Here is a 22,651-nt window from a genome sequence, read left to right as displayed (position 1 = left end):
TCCACCAGCTCCAAACTCAACCGCCTCCGATATAAGATTCATGAGAAAAAAGTATTTCTCATATAGAGATTGACTGTATGGGCTTTTACCAGATATCTCACCTTCCAAGGGAAGGATGAATCCATAGGCTACCTGGATCGATTACAGACTCTGCCTAAAGAAATAGAATGTAAACATTTCCTGAATAGTAGATCTGATGATAAACAACTCCGATACCATGTAGAAATTTTGAATAATAAACACATATTCAACAGAGATTATCCCGATTATACACTATTGCGGAATACATGCATAATACATAACCTCCTCTATGTTGATCAACAATTTAGCAACATCAAAAACAATGAAACATCAATCGCATGCACACATTAACACAATATGTAAGCCGGGGAAAGCTTACAGCTTAAAACACCACACTATCTGTATATTAATGATTGAGAACATGTAACATTACATAGTACAATACTCCTCTCAAGCATCCAGCACTATCTCCACCTGTTACACACAAACCAGGTCATACCTGAACAAGTCACAGGTTCAAATCTTCTCCATTGCTTTGCCTGCCTCTATTGCACAATACCTGCTGAGAATCACTCACACTGGAAATCACGTGAGCATAGGCTATTCTACTAGGAAAATACTACGCAATACTCATTGGCATACTCAATACATTGCTTGTGCAAGACCTCATGCACAACTATAGTCACAACTGATAGCAATCTCAACCTCTAACACCTGTCTCCACTGAACTGTACATGCACTGAGTTAACTGATGTATTCTTCAGTTGCATTATGAGTTAATAATTAGTTTAACAACTCATCATTAGTCTATTTGCAGTTAGACTAATTACAACTAGTTTAACCAAGTCAAACTGAACACAACTCCATCAACTCCACAATCAACTCCCCCAAACTCAACTGCTTGAGTTCTAATTGAAGTCCTACATGCAACAACTCAACTGACCCACAAAGAAAGCGTATTTCCTTCTGACAGCTGCATGTGCCACATCTGTAGCTCAAACTAAAGTGCTCCAAGAGGATAAGATAAAGTTTATAGTCTAAATATTATTATGAGACAATAATATTTGACTTTTCTATTTTTAGCATGGCGTCTAAAAATAGACTTTGATCACTCTTGCTGTGAACCAGAAATAGAAGTCCATCTATTTTTCCCAACATGGCCAATCATCCATAAACAAAATTTTGCAGCTAATAGACCATGATCCATATGTCTAAAAATAGACATAGTCTAAAAATAGACTTTGCGCCATAATTTGCCTGCGGGCCCACTTAGTGAAGGCGACTCCTTTCCACTAAGCTCCATCATCTTGTTGCATTCTCAACACTCCCTCTCAACAAGATATGGATTATCAGCAACCCCTATCTTGCCTTGGTGGTATTCGAATTTGCTCCTGGTGAGCGCCTTCGTCAAGATATCAACATCTCGATCCTCCGTTGGAATGTATGAAAGTAACATGATTCTCCGCTACACACAATCTCTGATATGATGGTACCTGATGTCAATGTTCTTAGATCTATCATGAAATACAGGATTAGCTGAGAGTTTAATGCAACTCTGGTTATCACAGTAAATCACAGTAGGATCCAAGTGAGAACCGAACAAACCGACCAGGATCTTCCTCATCCATATAGCCTCACATGCAACCAAACTTGCTACCATATACTCGGCCTCTGCTGAATTGAGTGCCACAGATCTTTGCTTCCTACTGTACCAAGAAAATGTTGTCGTCCCGATACTGAAGACCCCTCCTGATGTGCTCTTTCTGTCTGTTGGGCTCCCTGCCCAATCTGCATCCGTGAAGCCACATAGCTTCACCTCATCCTCCTGTCTGTACCACAAACCATATCCTGATGTGCCTCTCAAATAATGAAATACATGCTTGCCCGCCTTCGAGAAGAGCTTGATTGTCTTAACCATAGCTTGTGAAAGCTGGTTAACAGCATAACATATATCGGGTTGTGTATTGACCAGATACATAAGCGACCCCACCAACTGTCGATAAACAGTGGCATCCACTTCTTCTGCCGAAGTGACATCCTCCTTCCTCCAACCACCAAGAAGAGGAGTATCAACAGGCTTGCAGCCATGCATGTTGAACTTCTCCAGTATCTCCCGAGCATACTTACCCCGAGAAACAAATAGTCCATCATTGCACTGCCAAATTTCCAATCCCATGAAATAATGAAGGAGGCTGTTATAGACATTTTTGTTCCTAACAGCATGAAGCATGAAATGTCAATAATCTGAGGGATCCAAAGTCCCTAAACATGTTGTTCTTACCCTTAGAGGAACAAGGTCAGCAAACCACAGCACTGAAAATCAGTTCTCCACCTGAATACACTCAAAAACAGGCTATTTCTGGATCATGTCAGCTGCTCCACTGAGCATCTGCGCTGAATGTCAACTGCTCCTCCTTGTACCTGCGCTGAAGGTCAAAATCAATGAAGGCTACCTGCGCTGGGCGAGATTGGCCAAGTGGCACAGTCATTCTGCAAGGTGTTAACTGCCCAGGAAGCTTCCAAACTGACACTTGGTTCAAGGAATTCGCCCTATGATGAGTAAGAGGGTCTTGATCTCCAAGTGGAAGCAAGATTCTCCAAGTGGACTCAAGAACTGAAGATTAACTAAAGTGGGAGAGGACACTAGTCAGCTTTATGCCAGCCTCAAGCTGACTCATCCTTTCTCCAAATCTCCTATATATAGAGCTCTCTCATGAGGTCTAGGGATGCGGGAATTTTGTGCAAGTAAGGAAGTGCTGTTGGTTTGTGTATAAAGCTATTGGGTGTTTTTCTTGAAGGAGGTGAAGAGGAGATTTCTTTCAGCTGGGAGGTGTTGCTGGATTGGGCCCATTGTGGTTGTAACTCTCTCAGAACTTTACTTCTATTATCAATAAAGTATTTGAGGTTCTTCTATATGCATGTGTCTTTATGATGAATAGATGCTTGTATATTTGATTTATGCTAATCCTATAATCGATTATGGATGTATTCTTCTTGTAGTTTCCTCTTCTTGTGCTTTTACAGGATCTGTGTGTAGCTGGGCCGGTGAAAGGGCAAGGAGCTAGGAGCAAGCAGCAAGGAGTGAAGACTGGATCGACTATTAGCGCAAGATAACGGTTAGTAGATCATCCTTTTCTTCCCTCTCTCATCTCATAAAGAAGAAACTTTGAATAGCTTTGCATTCAGTTGTTGCTGAAGTACTATCACCTTCAGAGTGGGATAGAGGCATTCTGCATTAGATACTTTTCCCCCCAACAAACTGGCGACTCCGCTGGGGAGCGTATCTTGTTGGTTGTTTGTGGTTTTTTGCTATTCATTTCATAAACAAAGGGAGTACCGAATCGAACTGTGTTTGAATCCATCAAACACAAAGTAGAGGGCAACTACTCTAGCTCAGTTTCTGGGCAAGTTTATGATTTGAAGAGCTGATCCACAAGGACTCTAATAAGCTCTTAGTGATAGCTTTTCATCCTCCTTTACATCCCTTAGTGTGTCCTTAATTGATAGCTTCTGATTTGAGCAAAAACTGTGAATTTTTGAGCAATCTATGACCCGGAAACCAAGACGGACAAAAGTCTCGTTCTTCATTGCAGGCTGTACAAAGGTAGTCTGCATTTCAGCGCAGTTCCCGAAGGGGCTACCTACGCTGAAGGTCAAACAGGCAGTGTTACACTTGCGCTGGACCAGTCTTGGCTTGAGTTACTGAGGTTTCCTGCTGTGTCTTGCCTTGTTTTCACTATTGTTTTTGCTATTAGTTGCCAGTCAGTGGGCCTATCTGAAACCATCTTCCTTTGTCATTATTCCGCCTCAGTTGTATAAAGAAACTGTATTTGTTCTTTTGTATTTCTTGTGTCATTTACAGTTTCCCATAACGAAAGTGAACCAGTCTTGCATTGACCTCTTAGATCTAGACCTGTGATTAAGTGTCGTTCTGATCTTAAGAGTTAGTTTATTTGCTGTTCATAGCTGATTGAGTTTGTCGCTTTCGTTATATGGTTTGAATTGATATATTTCTAAGTGGCGAAACAAGTGAATCGTAAGGTGTCTTTTGATTTTGGACAAACTTGTTTGCTTTCGCTTGAAATTGAATTCGAAATTATAGAACAACTTTCTTTTTGTATTTCATCAAACATTAAGGAAGAGAAAAGAAATACTTGCATCTTTGCATTTTGCATTAAGTTTGTATGTTGATTTAGGGAAAAAGTGCATTAGTGAGTGCTCTTTGATCTGTGTGAAAAGATTTTGTCTCTCTTTTCCCTCAGTAGTTAAGATTTTCATAAGTCGAAAAGATTTGAAAAGCTTACTTCTCATCTTAGACTGCATTTAGGAATTTGTATCAATACATCTCGTGGTGAACCTTGAAAGGCAAACTTTAAAAAGATCAACTTAAAATATATTGAATGACCCTAACAACGCTTTGAAACATAACGCAAACATCTAGAGGTCTAAGCTAGAGACGTGTTCCGACGTCGTTAAACATAGTGACTGTCGATCTCGACGAAGGTGGGTGATTCCTCCTGAGAGTCGGTGGCACTAATACAGACTTGTGCTCCCACGTACCGTCGCGTATATATTAGGAGACCCCTATAGGAATAAAGCCTTTATCCAATAGGAAACCGTGTCGGCCGCCCTACTGATCGCAATGCAGTGAACACAGCATTCACGAAGATCGACCACCCGTACCGTAAAACGTATTCTGTGGTTTTGCGAAAGGTTTGGCACACCCTCTGCCTAGATCTCCAGAGCAGTTTCTTTTGGCCTTTTTCAAACTCTATAACTGAAAAAGTCCAACCGAGCATTTTTCACTTCGGGCTCGTTAATACATCGAAGGAGACTAGAGTCATCTTTAGCTTTTTCTCGACTCTTAAAAAGTGAAAAAGCAAGTTGTGTCTAAAAGCGTCTAATAAAATTCATTCAATTCGGAAACACAAATTTCCCCTTTTAATATTTTAGTTGATCGAGTAATCCGCAATCGTGGAAGAAAGTCAATTGAAAATCCGTCGTTCGCGGAGGCTTGCGAGTCAACCGTCTTTGTCCCCGGAATCGAAAACAGTACGGGCAAAGCGAACTCGTTTAACCGGTTCAAAATCTCCTTTGAAAGTTAGAACAAGTGTTCCAACTGCATCCGAGGTTCCGGTTACTCCTAACATTTCTGGAAACCCTGCCTCTATAGAAGAAGTTCAACAGCCACAGAAGGACAGTAATACTGATCCTGGTCTGGGGGAAAATACTTGTGTAACTGAACCAGTTCCATCTGTAACCGGTCCAGAAAGTTTTGTTCCTCAAACAACTGTTGCTATCGAAACAACCACTTCTTCGGCACCAGAAATATTTTACGGACCTGACGGTCTTCCTCTTCCATCGGGTTTGATTGCGATAGAGGAAATTGCGGAGGATCCGCAAGCAAGTACTCCAACTCATTTTGGAGTAGGGGTCACTCTCTTTCCTTCATCAGAAGTTAATACACCACAAGTGGAAGTCCCTGTAGAATCGCTAGGCAATCTATTGGATAGACTTAAAATGTCTGAACAACCGTCATCATCTAGGACTGTGTCAAATGACACAGCGACAGCAGAAGCCCCTGCCGTCACTCCAACGATGTTTGCCGGCATACCAGCTGTCCCAACTAGCTCCCAACAGCTAGAAGAAGTCCACCAAGGGACTATTTCGACAGTATGGTCTGTTCCAGTTTGTTCATCCGGAGTAATACCCGGTAATTCTTATGTTGAAACTCGACAGATTGATCCTCAAGGAGGTCAATTTGGGCCATCTAGTCCTCAAAGATTAACAATCCCTCTGAGTTCCGGATTGCTACCATATGGGGGGCAGTACGCCCTCTCATTACCTCCTCCGGGAGGATATCCATATGGCAGTTCTCAACAGTATTCTGGTTATACTGGAATTGCATCAAGTAGTTGGGTACCTATGCTACCTCAACAACCAAGGATTGTATATTCTATGCAACAGTGTGTACCTGTGACAAACATCCCAACCACCCCGGCTATTGTAACCGTGTCGCAAGTTCAAGCGATGCCTGTTACATGTCAACCTCAGGTTGTAATGCAACAGTCGCTTGACCATGGGTCGCAACCACAATCGCCAACTGGTGGGATGACACAAGTACAAACGGGTACAATTACCCCACACCTTGGTCCAATGGTTAGCATGGCACAACAGAACGTGGCGTCACAACCATGGCTTGTACAATACCAACAACCGCAGTTCCAGCAAGTGTACCAAGGTTCTGAACAGCAGATCTTTGTGAATAGTGGACAACCGTATATCCAAAACGGTCAAAACCAACCACTTTACAGTGGTCAAGTCCACCAACCGTATCAATCATACCAACATCAATTACATTACGCTGGTATGCAAAGACCTACTGCTCAAGCGATTCCATCGTACTCCTGGTTACGCTTCGCCTAACCTGAATCAGCAGTTACCATTCGTGGCAACTTTAGAGTTACCTGATTTACACCGTTTAACCAACGATCCGATTTCTTATGCCCCTTGGTGGCCAGCGATTCCTCATAAACTTCCATCTGACATTCCTAAATTCAATGGAAATCCAGGTGAAGACCCGTCGAATCACGTGATGACTTTTCATCTGTGGTGTTCGTCGAACACCCTTAACGACGATTCGATAAGACTTCGCCTTTTTCAGAGGACATTGACAGGTCCAGCGGCTAAATGGTATATTGAATTGCCAAGAGCCTCTTTCGACAACTTTAGTTCCCTAGCCACGACTTTCTTAACCCACTTTCAATTACCGATAAGGTATGAAACGGGAACAGAAATATTAACCAACTTCAAACAGACAATTGCTACCCATATATCTAATCATATACATGAGTGGCGTCGTCGTCGTAGGATGGTGAAAACATATGTTCCCGATCAGCTGTTAGCTGAATGGTTTATAAAGTCGTTGCTTCCGGCCATTACGGAAGATGTGGCCAAGGGGGGAGTCGTAACAGAGGAGCAAGTAATTTCTCGTGCACAGTATTTGGACTTAGTTTATACTCAGTCCGGCACGCTCTATGACAAAATACCTGACGCCCCTAGACCAGAGTTTTCAATTCCTCCACCTCCTAAATCAAATAATGACTCTCATGCCGGTGATGGCGTGATTGGCACAGCAAACGCGAAATCGATAAAGGCTTCGTCAAAGAAAGCCCGTAAGAATTCGGATCAAAATGCAAAAGAAGAAATTCTTGCTTCGGAAGTAAATGCCGTATCGGAAGATAAGGGCAAAGAAACCAATCAACCAGGAAGCAAGAAGAAACAAAACAAAGGGAAGAAGAAGAAACAGGGTGAGTCATCCCCTGGAAAAGATTCTTCAAACCCTCCTGGCAAAGGGAAGCAAAATTATCCATGTCTAATATGTGATGATAAGGATCATAACACAAAGAATTTCCCATTCAAAGCTGAGTTAAAGAGGTTCTTTAAAAGTTCCCAAACCTCAACTGTGTTAACTGATCCATTTCCCAACCCAGGTCAAAATCTGGTTGATAGTGGAAATGCTTCCCCGTCGCAAGTCCTAATGTTGTCGGTTTCGAAACAGCAGAATGATGCTTTGATTTCGACAAGGAACAAAGATTATGGGAATCCTCAGGTGTCGAACGAAAAAGGTAAAGATCAACCAAGTAGTTCGACAACAACTTCGACGGAAGTTGTAACGCCCACCATCCCTGAATTAACAATAAAACCGCCAAAGGGTGTAGTACACAAGTCGACATTTAATCCTCGCGCCAGAGCGGCGCAACATTATAACATAGTGGAAGATTTGGCCCAATCGCCATCCGCTATGTCGACTCTTGAAGTGCTACAAAATTGTCCGACCCAAAGGCAGGCATTGTTATCGGCAATTGGTGGGGTTGATCCTAAAGACTCCAATCTTGTATCCTTTGATCACAAGGGATATGATCCTCAGTTACCAGCTCAGCTAGCTTTCCTTATTCAAGTGAAAGCACTCAACAAAACTGTTCACAGAACGATAATTGATGAGGGAGCCTCGACATGTATTATGTCAATGAGTTGCTGGAAAACTTTAGGATCTCCAACCTTGTCGCGATCTTCGACGACATTAAAAGCCTTCGACGGAAGGACTTATACCCCTTACGGTATCCTTAATAACTTGAAAGTTGAACTAGGAGGAAAGACAGTAGAAATTGATGTAGAAGTCATTGATGGAAATCTTGACTATAACATCCTACTGGGTAGACCATGGATTTATGCCATGGCGGCTGTCGTGTCAACTTATTTTAGGAAGATCGCATTCCCGTTTGAAGGAGGGATTACGATCGTCGATCAACAGAATTTCCTCCCTAATGGTTCACAAGTTACAGGAAGCATTCCCATGATCCATGAGAGTAACCATTCAATTCAAGATATCGGAGTAGGATTATTGAAAGACCCCACATTGATGGGAACTTTCGCGCTACCACCTCCTATTTATATAGGAAATGTACCGTTTGTAACAACCTGCAACATGATATCTTCCACGAAGGTCAACATGGATCATTCAATGATTTTGCCCCCAAGCCCTTTAGAAATATTGTAGCAATCAATGTTTCAAGCATGGGAGGCGAGCCCAAATCAACGCTCGTCAAGCGTTTGGGTAGATAGATCTAGAGAATATGGAACCCCATTAGATCCTTGGTCGAAAGTACATGGGACTGACGAAGGAATCTTAAAATCAATGATGATTGAGGGGGCACCATGGAATGATCACCACCATCATTCCCTTCTTCCGGAATGTGAAGAAGATACTCAAAGTGACCTTTATCACCCTTCAGTATTTGAATTCCTAACAAATACTATAAATACGGTGGATTCCGAGCAAAACCTATCCAATATTGAGGAGACTATAGCCATAAATATCTCGACTAAAACAGATGTTGTAGAGAATATTTATGTCGGCAAAGGTTGTTCCCCTTCAGAACTGGAAATATATAACGCTCTTTTTCGCGAATTTAGAGATGTCTTTGCATGGTCATATGATGAAATGCCAGGCATTGACTCGAGTATCGTTGAACATGAAATTAAAATGTATCCTGATGTCAAACCAGTAAAGCAACGACTTCGGCAAGTGCACCCGAAGAAAGCCGCTGCCATTAAGGCTGAAGTTGAAAAACTCCTCCATGCTGGGTTCATCTACCCGGTTCCTCTAACCGACTGGGTATCGAATATTGTCCCTGTTATAAAAAAACAAGGGACGATTAGAGTGTGTGTCGATTATAGGGATGTAAACCAAGCGTGTCCTAAGGACAACTACCCTACACCCTTCATCGACCAGATAATTGATGAATGCGCCGGATGTGAAATCTTTTCATTTATGGATGGATTTTCCGGGTATAATCAAATAAATATCCGCCCACAGGACCAGTCAAAGACTGCATTTATTTGTCCGTGGGGCACATTCGCTTATCGAAAATTACCCTTTGGTTTAAAGAACGCAGGGGCGACGTTTCAGAGGGCGATGAATTATGCCTTCCATGACATCAAGAACATTGTTCAACCTTATCTCGACGATCTTCCGGCTCATTCGCGAAAGCGGACTGATCATCCACAGCATTTAAGAGTGATATTTCTACGTTGCCGACACTACAAGATAAGACTCAATCCGCACAAATGTGTGTTTTGCGTCGGTTTTGGTCGTTTACTTGGCTTTGTAGTCTCTAAAGATGGGATTCGTCTCGACCCCTGTAAGGTTCAAGCAATCATTAATTTGCCTCCACCTTCAAATTTGCTTCAGATTCAGAAACTCCAAGGGAAAGCAAACTTTCTGAGGAGGTTCATTCCAAATTATGTAGAACTTGCTAAAGGTTATACTCGTTTATTGAAAAAGGATGTACCTTTTGTCTGGGACCAAGTAGCGCAAGCTTCTTTTGATGCTCTGAAAGATTGTCTAGTAAAAGCATCATTAATGTACGCCCCGGACTATCAAAGAGATTTTAACCTGTATCTAGCTGCAGCAGATACAACCATTGCGATGGTTTTAGTACAAGAAGTCGATGGAATTGAACATCCTATCTATTATTTAAGTAAAAACTTAAATGATACAGAAAGTAAATATTCTTATGTTGAAAAACTAGCGCTTGCAGCTGTTCAAGCGATTCAAAGGTTTCGACATTATGTCCTCTTTCGGAAAACTACCATTCTGTCAGATTGCAACCCCATGACTTATATACTGTCGCGACAGTTGCTGGGGGGCAAATATTCAAAATGGATAGCGATCCTTCAAGAGTTTGATATGGAATTTGTAAAATCCAAATCAAAGAAAGCTCTAGTTTTCGCAGAATTATTATGCGATCTCCCATCGTTGTCCAACGATGAAACATCGGAAGAGTCAATCGTGGACGAAAGTTTGTTTCTGATATCTGTAAGTGATGAGTGGTATGGAGATATCATAGTTTATCTCCAAACCTATAAATTTAGGTCTAACACCTCTCACTCAGAACAAAAACGTATACGATACCAAGCAAAAGACTACATGATCGTCGGTGATACACTTTACCGTCGTGGTGTCGATACAGTTTTGAGGAGGTGCCTTACCCATGAGGAGGCCGAAAAAGCCCTGAATGATTGTCATTCAGGCGCGTGTGGGGGGCATCAGTCTGGATATGCAACAACACAAAGAATCTTACGAGCAGGATACTTCTGGCCAACCATGTTCAAAGATTGCATAACGACAGTCAGAAGTTGCCATGCTTGTCAAATCTTTGATAGCAAAACCAGACGACCACCCGCACCCTTGCAGCCTATAGTTGCTGTTGGGCCCTTCGCCAAGTGGGGCATCGATTTCATGCAATGTAACCCCACCTCGACCGGGGGGCATGGGTATATTATAGTCGCTGTTGACTATTTTACCAAATGGGCCGAGGCGATGCCTACATTGGATAACACTGGTGAAACAACTGCCCTTTTCTTTTTCAATCATGTAGTCGCCAGGTTCGGCATACCACAGGCTATAGTTACAGATCATGGGTCGCATTTTCGCAATCACATGATGGTCGAATTAGCTGCCAAGCTAGGGCTATCTCACGACAGCTCTACCCCATATTATCCGCAAGCCAACGGACAAGTTGAGGCAATCAACAAGGTCCTGAAGCGTATGTTGCAAAGGATGATCGGGGTTCATAAAAGAAGATGGCACCTAATCCTGTACTCGGCTTTGTGGGCTTACCAAACCTCGGTAAAGAACGCAACCGGGTTCACACCTTTTCAACTGGTGTATGGCCTGGAAGCAGTCTTACCAATCCAGTGCGAAATTTCGTCGCTTAAACTCGCAATCGACCTCCTCCCCGGAACTTCAGAAGAAGAGGCTCGTTTCTTGGAATTAATCCAGTTGGATGAAACCCGTCGTGACGCCGCTTTGGCTAACGAAGCTCATAAGAAACGAGTCAAGGCTCAGTTTGACAAAAATGTCAAACCCCGTGTCTTCTCAGAAGGTGATTTGGTCTTGCTTTATGACCAAGAATCCGATAAATTGGGAGCAGGTAAATTCAAGTCCTTATGGATGGGCCCCTATATTGTTAAAAGGGTGTTAGCAAAAGGAGCCTACGAGTTAATGGATTACGATGGAATTCCACTGGCGCAGCCCTGCAACGGGTTGTACCTCAAGCGTTACTATGCTTAAATAGTAACCTGCATGCTTTTGTTGTATTTTGTTTTCGCTAAAGTGTTTGTTCTGGTCAAGTGATCCACCTTTTTCCGTTGCAGATGTCGAACCTTCTGGAGACATGTGTTGGGTATGCCGACGGAGCGAGTCGTAGTTCGCGGAACCTGTCCTCCGCAGCCTGGGCCATTTTTGATCCAAGCGGCGAGTTAGTAAGTTTCAGAGGTGTATGTATTGGGCAATCAACGATTAACATCACTGAGTATAGCGCGTTGATAGAACTACTCTCTGATGCCATCACACGTGGCATACGTCGACTAATTATCAGGCTAGACTCACAGCTCGTAATACTACAACTCAATGGTATATATTCTGTTCCCAATCCAGCTATTTATCGCATGTTCCTAAGGGTTAAGATCTTGGAAAGACGATTTGATTCAATTCAATATCAACATATTTCAAGAAACTTAAACACATTAACTGACTCATTAGCAAACTATGTGTTAGATAGACATTTGCAACATTTATAAAAAGGACACATCATCAAAAATTGTACATATAGATCACATAAATCAACCAGAATAAAACCCGAAAATCAAAATATATAAGCTGTTTATATAAGTTCATACATAATGTTCTGTAACCAAGACAAAATTGGTCATATGACCTAAGAACTCAAAAAGATGCTAGGGGGCACCCTAGCCTAGTGGTGCTCATGATAGTACGTCACGGCCTGTGCAATCATGCGCAAGAGACGAGTCCATCGTCTAGGCACACCAATGGTATGACGCTGCATCTGTAAAGGTAACTCGTCAATCTGTACATCAGGAAGGCCACGAGTAAGGCTCTCAACCTGCTCCTGCACAGCTGTAAGGGTCTCGGTGTCGTCAAGATCGCGGATAACAACTCTCCTAGCAGGCTCCCCTGCTGGAGCCGCAGCTGGCGATCTCGGACGAACTGCTGGACGAACAGGACAAATTTCTGCATGCACCCAAGAGTACAATTAAAAGTCTTGACAGATAAAGCACAGCAACATTATGAGTAAGAACAATAAACAGTAATATGGTCAAAGAGTTTACCAATGGCACCCCACTGGTCGCCATCCGGTAACACCAAATCCGGATCACCTCGGAAATCCATGCCCACATATGGATACTCGGAAAACGCCATCTCCTGGCGCTCGAACCACCTAAAGAAGGCCTCAGTAAAAGTAATCTGAGGTTGACCTGCATGCCTAGACATGTGGTCAACCCACCTCTGCATGCGAGGCTCGGTCGGGGAAGGCAAATCAAGTATGATGTACTGAGGCTGCATCAGTGGGATTTTCTCCAAGGCAAAGGCAGTCAGAATAGAACCAAATCCAAAGTTCTTCAGCTTCCCGTCCTTTATCTTGGTCAATTGACTTTTCATCTGAACAAGTACTGCATCACACCAGTTGAATACTTTCGGTTGGAGACACTCCAAGGCGTGCTGCATATAGGACCTGTTGGCAACATGTAAAGCTGCGCTACCAGCCATCCTACCAATGGTAAACAGAATGGACCTGAGAGCCCGATCAGTAATCTCACGGATAACAATCTTGCCGTCTCTGCTCGGCTGAGAACCTTCCCTGCAATACTGACGGACATAATCTCTGGTGGAATCAGTCCCCCGGGCCGTACCTGATAAGGAAACGAAGGCACCACGTCTTGACAACCCAGTCAAGAAGTACATGTCCTCTATGGTCAAGGGGATGGTCTTCCCCCTAATCTGGAATACTTGGTTAACAGGATCCCAAGCATCAAGCATATACTGCAGTAAAGAAATCTGTGCTCTCATACTAGAGATACGGAAGAACTTCAACAGGCCACAGTTCCGCAGCGCGTTCACCGTGATCGGGTCATGGAGGGCAATCATGTCCTCCTCTTCATGTTCTCGTTCTCGCCAGTCCTTTTGAGCCCAGCGCAGGCAGGAAGTCTCCCACTTGCGCTGAGGGTCAGGCTGCCTTAAGGCAGCTTGACCTTCAGCGCAGGTTTCGAAAGGGAAACCTGCGCTGATCCTAGGGCGCCCTGGCGAAACCCCAGGGGCTCAGAAAGACTAGAAAACAGGCAAAAAACAGGAAAAGGAAACCATGAAAAGAAAGAGCTAGGGTCCAGCTCCTACCTGGTCCAGACGGCGCCGAAAATCGTCCGCAGAATCTCCCGGAATCAGCTGGAGAAAATCAAGGGGGAAGAGGCACCTCCAGAGCTCCAACAAACCAAATGCAAATGAAATGGTAAATGAGAGGTAAAAACACCTTTTAATGGCTTTTTACATAGTACAAAGTGAAATATTAGGGTTATAATCTCATTTTCATGCAAATATTATCCATTTCTAACATAGTTTGTTGCAGCAATTGAAAAATACAGTGCTACATTTGAAAAGAGAAAAGCTAGTAATGGTAAAAAATCAAAAATTTGACCACAATTCGAGCAGTTTTACCGCGGAATTTATGCTCGTTAAAAAATAGAAAAGCGAGATCCGAGCAGTTTTAGCGTCATAGTTCATGCTCATTAAAAAATAAACATAAGCTTTTGAGCAAAGAGTTTTCTCCAGAGTTCAAGCTCATTAAAAAATGAATCTATTCCGGTAAATAACCATTGTGATCGTAAATTTATTAGCCATAAAAGCCTTGGTCGTGTTTGCACTTGCCACCTCCATTTCATTTGGCCAATCGTTCACCTCCATATGATTGTTTACCCATTTTGAGGAACAGCTGCGAAGAGTGATTTCACTTAGCCATCCTTGTGACATTGCCGTGATTGGAAAATTCCAACCTGTACCTGGAATCTGCTGCTATCCCTATTTATCACTCGTTCCTCAAAAGACGAGTCTTCTTTGAGCTCTTTTCATCTGACTCGTAAAATATGAAAAGTTTGCCGAGTTTGGCCTTCCAGCTCGTTAAACGACCGGAAGAGCTATCCCTCTTCTAGATTTTAATCTTTTTGGACCTGAGGGATTATTGCACAAAAAGGTCTAGCGCTTGTTTTATTCGGCTCGTTAAAGTTATCGAAAATTCATCCCTTCTGTATTGTTTTATACTTTTCGGACTTAAGGGATTAGATGACGAAAAAGGAATTTTGGAGTTAACTTTCTGTACCTTTTCAGACTCTCTAAAAATGAAAAGGACCGAGTTTTCCTTGTCGTTAGACTCGTTAAAATGATTAAATAGCGACAAACTTGTCTTTAGACGAGAACGAGTTTCCCTATCGCTAGGCTCATTAAAACATAGCGATGGGCTTGCCCGAAGGGCAGGTTATAGAACAAGCATATGTTATCCTCCTCAAGCTTGACAAAAATAAAGAGGTACTGGTCAGAAATGACTGGGGAAAAATTGGGAGAACCTCAAAGCTTTGATGGTAGCGAGTCGCTCTTGAACATGACACTTTGTCCTCCGTATCACATCGGGTTGGGTTGTTCCATTCACCGGTCTTATCACCATGGTCTTCGCCAAACCATCCGTATTTGGGGTAATGCTACCAATCCATCACATCAGTGTCGTTATATGTTCAAGAGATGTGTTCAGAAAGAGTCAACCGTGTCCCATCCACTGCCATACATTATCCTTCATCCACCCATGATCGCCACCCTGAATCATATTTCACAGATTGTTTTCACCTCCACTAAAGTCATTAGCTCCGTTCCGTGTCACTGATGTGGGATTCATTAAGGCCCTCCTTTGACGGATCGCTTCTTGTCGACTTTAGCTCATTATCCAAGAAGTTGATCTAGGAACACCCCCCTAGTACTTTGAAGCTTGCATGCCTCAATGGCAAGTTTCTCACTTCCGGCGACAGGTATACATCAATGACCTTCGACCAGAAGATTTTGCGTGGTGTTCGACGCCAAGTCCTTTATTCACACCACGTGAATTGTACTGCAGTACCTTGAGGGTCATTGTCATTATTGGTGATTCCTCTCGCGCTTGTTAACGGTTTACATTATTGACCGGTAATCAAGCGATGTCTTTCCATGTTCGACTTCAACGTAATTCTCACATGGATCGACTTGTACTTAGAGTGAAGATCGAACGAGATTGAAGACCCCGGATCTAGTTTCATCCATCCGGGCTGCGATATATATTCAGGAAATATAAAGACATTTGTTATGTACATCATTGCAGCAGATGATCATCCTACTCAAAGGATGATAATTTCAGCAGAGAATTATCAGTCTACCATCAGACGATCGTCTGTTCTATGTACCAAAATGAATTTATAAAGCTGAGCATGGGAATGCCCGCCTCAGCTAGATCATGAAAGCAGAATGAAAAATAATGTATTGTATTGTATTTTGTTACATGGCACCTCTCAGCGATTGAATGAACTTCGGATCCTCCTGATAAAGCATTTCACCCGATAAACGACCTCATACTTTAGGGGGCAACTGTTATAGACATTTTTGTGCCTAACAGCATGAAGCATGAAATGTCAATAATCTGAGGGATCCAAAGTCCCTAAACATGTTGTTCTTACCCTTAGAGGAACAAGGTCAGCAAACCACAGCACTGAAAATCAGTTCTCCACCTGAATACACTCAAAAACAGGCTATTTCTGGATCATGTCAGCTGCTCCACTGAGCATCTGCGCTGAATGTCAACTGCTCCTCCTTGTACCTGCGCTGAAGGTCAAAATCAATGAAGGCTACCTGCGCTAGGCGAGATTGGCCAAGTGGCACAGTCATTCTGCAAGGTGTTAATTGCCCAGGAAGCTTCCAAACTGACACTTGGTTCAAGGAATTCGCCCTATGATGAGTAAGAGGGTCTTGATCTCCAAGTGGAAGCAAGATTCTCCAAGTGGACTCAAGAACTGAAGATTAACTAAAGTGGGAGAGGACACTAGTCAGCTTTATGCCAGCCTCAAGCTGACTCATCCTTTCTCCAAATCTCCTATATATAGAGCTCTCTCATGAGGTCTAGGGAGGCGGGAATTTTGTGCAAGTAAGGAAGTGCTGTTGGTTTGTGTATAGAGCTATTGGGTGTTTTGCTTGAAGGAGGTGAAGAGGAGATTTCTTTCAGCTGGGAGGTGTTGCTGGATTGGGCCCATTGTGGTTGTAACTCTCTCAGAACTTTACTTCTATTATCAATAAAGTATTTGAGGTTCTTCTATATGCATGTGTCTTTATGATGAATAGATGCTTGTATATTTGATTTATGCTAATCCTATAATCGATTATGGATGTATGCTTCTTGTAGTTTCCTCTTCTTGTGCTTTTACAGGATCTGTGTGTAGCTGGGCCGGTGAAAGGGCAAGGAGCTAGGAGCAAGCAGCAAGGAGTGAAGACTGGATCGACTATTAGCGCAAGATAACGGTTAGTAGATCATCCTTTTCTTCCCTCTCTCATCTCATAAAGAAGAAACTTTGAATAGCTTTGCATTCAGTTGTTGCTGAAGTACTATCACCTTCAGAGTGGGATAGAGGCATTCTGCATTAGATACTTTTCCCCCCAACAGAGGCCTAAGTACTTCATTTCAAACTCCTTAACAAGATCATCCTTGCATGAAAGTATCAACAACTCATAACCCGTTAGAATCAAATCATCTACATAAAGTACAATGATAAGAAACTTACCCTCCACCACAATCTGGTACAGGTTCGGATTCGCCTCACTCTTGGAGAATCCAAGTCTGGTAAAATAGCTGTCTATCCGTGTGTACCAAGTACGTGGTGCTTGTTTCAACCCATACAACGCTCTCTTCAGCCTGCACACATGCGACTCGCTGCTGAAGATCTCAAAACCTTCGGGCTGCTCAATGTACACCTCCTCCTCAATGACTTTGTTGAGGAACGCAGTCTTCACATCCATCTGATGAATGTGCCATCCCATCTGCGCCGAGAGAGCAAGAATCGTCTGTATGGAAGAATACCTTTCGACAGGTGCAAAGGTCTCCTCATAATCGATCCCTTCTATCTGTGAAAAGCCTCGGCAACAAATCTTGCCTTGTACTTCTCCACACTCCCGTCAGCTGCCTGCTTAACTTTGTAGATCCATCTCGAACCCACCACTGATTTCCCTTCCGGTCTAGGAATAATCTCCCATGCACTGTTTCTGACAATAGAATCATACTCTTCCACCATGGCGTCTACCCATGTGGGATCCTCCACAACTTCCTCAAAAGAGGATGGCTCAGTCACAACACATTTGCTCATAAGAGCCATGTATCCAGTGTATCGATCAAGTGACTGTCTCTACCTGTGTTGGGCTGTAGGTGGTCCTAAAACTTTCTCTGCATCTTGAGCCAGTCGCTCAGCTTTTTTCAAGCGCTTTCACCCTCTGATGGTTGGCACTGCATGAGTGGTCTCTTCCACTCCATGAACCTTGTCCTGTGGCTGATCCACATCCTGAAGCTCATCTTTAGGAACTAATAGCTCCTCATCTGCATGCAAGTGTGGCTCCCTCTCAACGAACACTTCATGGCTTTCTCCTCCTAAAATTTTATATCCCGTTGCACAACAGTCTTACCACTGTCTGGAAAATACACACGATAGTTGTGGGGCGTATCAGTGTACCGCACAAATATCCCAACCTCTATGGTCCGCTCCAACTTCTTCCTGGCATCCTTCGTCACATGCATGTAAACGTTAGCACCAAAAATCCTCAAATGAGAAAGATCAGGCTTCTTACAGAATAAGCTTCCTCGGGTGTACTCATGCCAAGTGTCTTGTGAGGACAACGGTTCTGCACATATACTGCTGTATTGCATGCTTCCGCCCACAAGTGAAGGGGTAGGCCCTGATCATACAACATCGCCTGTGCAGCACCCACGATCGTTCTGTTCTTCCGTTCAACAACCCCGTTCTGCTGTGGGTTATGGGGAGCTATGAGCTCTCTTCGAATCCTTTCTGCCTTGCAGAAATCCTTGAACTCGCCAGAGATGTATTCACCACCATTATCGCTCCTAAGAGCCTTCACCTTCTTCCCCGACTCCTTCTCGACCAGTGCTTTGAACTCACAGAACTTTGAGTATGTCTCGCTCTTCTTCTGCATGAAGAAGATCCAGCACTTATGAGAGAAATCATCAACAAAAATCACATAATACCTGTGTTTTGCTGTCGAAGCTACAGAGAAAGGTCTACACACGTCTGTGTGAATTCTCTCAAGGGTCGTCGTGGCATGACTATCCTTCTCGTGAAAGGTGGCTTTCAAAAACTTTCCCAAAGTACACCCCTTGCACTGATCTGATTGCGCAAGAGTGCCTTTAGGAAGCCCTGTAGTGATCTGCTGCAGTATCTTCAAGGCTCCATGGTGAAGGTGACCCAATCTCCTGTGCCACAGCTCGCCACCATCCCGACTCACCAATCCTTTTGCCTTGCATGCCATTGCTGCGCAACCATCTACATGCAACTAATAAAGGTTCCTCACTCGAACCCCTATCTTCCGGGTTTCTCCAGTTGTCTTACTGCGCAAGAAAGCCTTTCCTTCGCTGAAAACAACATCATATCCCTTGTCTTCTAACATCGCCAGAGAGATAAGATTCTTCTTCAATCCTGGAACATGCATCACTTCCTTCAATACGAAGGGTTTACCAGACTCCCTCTCAAAGGAAATGGTACCGATACCGGTCGCACTGTATCTACCATCATCGCCCATCTCGATGTGCACTCCAAGATCTTTGTTCTCCAGATCAGAAAACAAATATCGATCTCCTGTCCTATGAAAAGACGCACCACTGTCCAAGAACCACACCAATCCCATCACACTTGAAACCAAGCATGCGATCAATGAAAAATAGCGCTCAAACTGTGAGGCTAGAGCCTCTCCTCCTGCAGATCCAGCAGCTTGCTTGTTCTTCTTCTTCTGCGGACAATTAGTGGCATAGTGTCTGTTCTGGTGACAGTGAAAACACTTCACCTTGGACATATCCTGCTTCTTGCCTTTCGCACCAGACTAAGAAGCTTTCTTGCTCTTCCGCTTCTTTGCTTTGGCAGCTAAAGCACAATTTTCTTCATTAGTTCCCTTTGATGAAGATCCGTCCCTGGTACTCCGCCTGATCTCCTCCTGCACAAGATCTGACCAAAGTCTCTCCCATCCTGGCAGTTTCTCCTGACCATTGATAGAGTCTTGATAGGGATGCCAACTCTTCAGAAGACCAAGTAGAGCCAAGCTCACCGAGTCCTCATCATCAACAGTTACCCCCACACTTCCCAGCTCATCTCTGCACTGAGTGAACTTCGTGAGATACTTGGGCATATTGTCACCCTTCTCACATTTGATGTTTTTGAGTTTATCCTTGAGCGCTAGCTTCCTCTGATCGCTCTTTCTTTGGAATAGATCTGTCAAAGCTTTCCACATCAAGTATGGAGAATCCTTGCCATGCAGGTTAGACACAATGTGATCCTTCATGCCCTCTAACAGAATCCTTCGACACTTTGCTATCTTCTTTTGCCAAGCCTCAGCTGCGGCAGCATCAGTAGGCTTTGGGACCTCAGCCTCTATGAACTCCTTCAACCCATTATCATCTAACATTGCCTCCATCCTATCCTTCCATGCAATATAGTTCGAGCTACCTTCAAGAGCATACTCCAATCGCAATCCGTTGAAAGATATTGCAACGTTGACACTAAGAAAACACTGCTGCAAATTCGAATTCCACCAGCTCCAAACTCAACCGCCTCCGATATAAGATTCATGAGAACAAAGTATTTCTCGTATAGAGATTGACTGTATGGGCTTTTACCGGATATCTCACCTTCCAAGGGAAGGATGAATCCAGAGGCTACCTGGATCGATTACAGACTCTGCCTAAAGAAATAGAATGTAAACACTTCCTGAATAGTAGATCTGATGATCAACAACTCCGATACCATGTAGAAATTTTGAATAATAAACACATATTCAACAGAGATTATCCCGATTATACACTATTGCGGAATACATGCATAATACATAACCTCCTCTATGTTGATCAACAATTTAGCGGCATCAAAAATAATGAAACATCAATCGCATGCACACATTAACATAATATGTAAACTGGGGAAAGCTTACAGCTTAAAACCCCACACTATCTGTATATTAATGATTGAGAACATGTAACATTACATAGTAAAATACTCCTCTCAAGCATCCAACACTATCTCCACCTGTTACACACAAACTAGGTCATACCTGAACAAGTCACAGGTTCAAATCTTCTCCATTGCTTTGCCTGCCTCTATTGCACAATACCTGCTGAGAATCACTCACACTGGAAATCACGTGAGCACAGGCTATTCTACTAGGAAAATACTACGCAATACTCATTGGCATACTCAATACATTGCTTGTGCAAGACCTCATGCACAACTATAGTCACAACTGATAGCAATCTCAACCTCTAACACCTGTCTCCACTGAACTGTACATGCACTGAGTTAACTGATGTATTCTTCAGTTGCATTATGAGTTAATAATTATTTTAACAACTCATCATTAGTCTATTTGCAGTTAGACTAATTACAACTAGTTTAACCAAGTCAAACTGAACACAACTCCATCAACTCCACCAAACTCAACTGCTTGAGTTCTAACTGAAGATCTGCATGCAACAACTCAACTGACCCACAAAGAAAGTGTATTTCCTCCTGACAGCTACATGTGCCACATCTATAGCTCAAACTAAAGTGCTCCAAGAGGATAAGATAAAGTTTATAGTCTAAATATTATTATGAGACAATAATATTTGACTTTTCTATTTTTAGCATGGCGTCTAAAAATAGACTTTGATCACTCCTACTGTGAACCAGAAATAGAAGTCCATCTATTTTTCCCAACATGACCAATCATCCATAAACAACATTTTTCAGCTCATAGACCATAATTCATATGTCTAAAAATAGTCACAGTCTAAAAATAGACATAGTCTAAAAATAGACATAGTCTAAAAATAGACTTTGCGCCATAATTTGCCTGCGGGCCCACTTAGTGAAGGTGACTCCTTTCCACTAAGCTCCATCATCTTGTTTCATTCTCAACAAGAGAAAGGAAAGGTTAAGAAGGAGCCCCTTATTACTAAATTGTCATCCAAACCATCGTCTTCCATAAGAAGAAGTGAAAGGCTCAATACAAAGTTGCATGAACAACCTCGACAATCCCTAGAATTTGTTGATTTAGATAAAGAAGAAATGGAACCTACATTTCCATCATCACCAATACCATCACCTACATTTCCATCATCACTGATGCTATCACCCACAGTTTCCAGTCTAGTTAGAAGAACCCCCGACATTGATCTTGTACAACAGGAATTTATGACTATATAGAGTCTTTGGAAAGAAAAGCTACAGGTAAAAACGTTGCATCATCCTCAAATCAAGAGGAAAATGAAGCAGTCCTTTTTAATATCTCAGAAGGACATCAAGTTGAAGAAACCCTCAAAGAATAAATTTATGAATTAGAAACACTGAATAGACATCTAAAGCAGGAGAATGAAGCAATAAAAGCACAAAATGAAATCCACAGAACTCAGAATGACAACATCCTGCTACACCTTGGTATGTGGTATAAGAAAAACAAGAAATTGACAACTTAGAACAAATTTCTTAAGAGGAATATTATGGGTCCACAACACAGAATTCTGATGAAAAATTCGAGGATGACAATCACTGTAAAGAAATCAAGGAGGAGTAACTTGGATTTCCTTGCTCAGGTATCTGAGGAGGTTCACTGACAAGAAGGACTCACAAATTTTGAAATTTTGCATGAGGACATGCAATGTCTTCCGTGTGGGGGAATGTTGAACCCTAGAATTGCTTCTTTTTTACAACCCTTTTTCACTCTAATCCTTCCTTTTTGACCTGAATAACTACAATTGGGATATCAAATTACAATGTTGAAATAATAGCAGGTACATAATCATCTTATATTTCATAAATGTCATTTTTATTTATTATTTAACTTAATATCTACTTGAGCTACCGAATTACAATGATTTTGTAGTTGATGAATGTTTCTGCAGCTAAGTCCAAGGTTCAATAGGTTGTGGAGCCTCAACCAAGAAACGGGCACATGGGTAGT

Source organism: Pinus tabuliformis, chromosome Q, assembly GCF_031772625.1.
Source record: "Pinus tabuliformis cultivar Carrire ecotype Pingquan chromosome Q, CPIR1, whole genome shotgun sequence".
Taxonomy (NCBI): domain Eukaryota; kingdom Viridiplantae; phylum Streptophyta; class Pinopsida; order Pinales; family Pinaceae; genus Pinus; species Pinus tabuliformis.
This window is presented reverse-complemented; position numbering follows the sequence as displayed.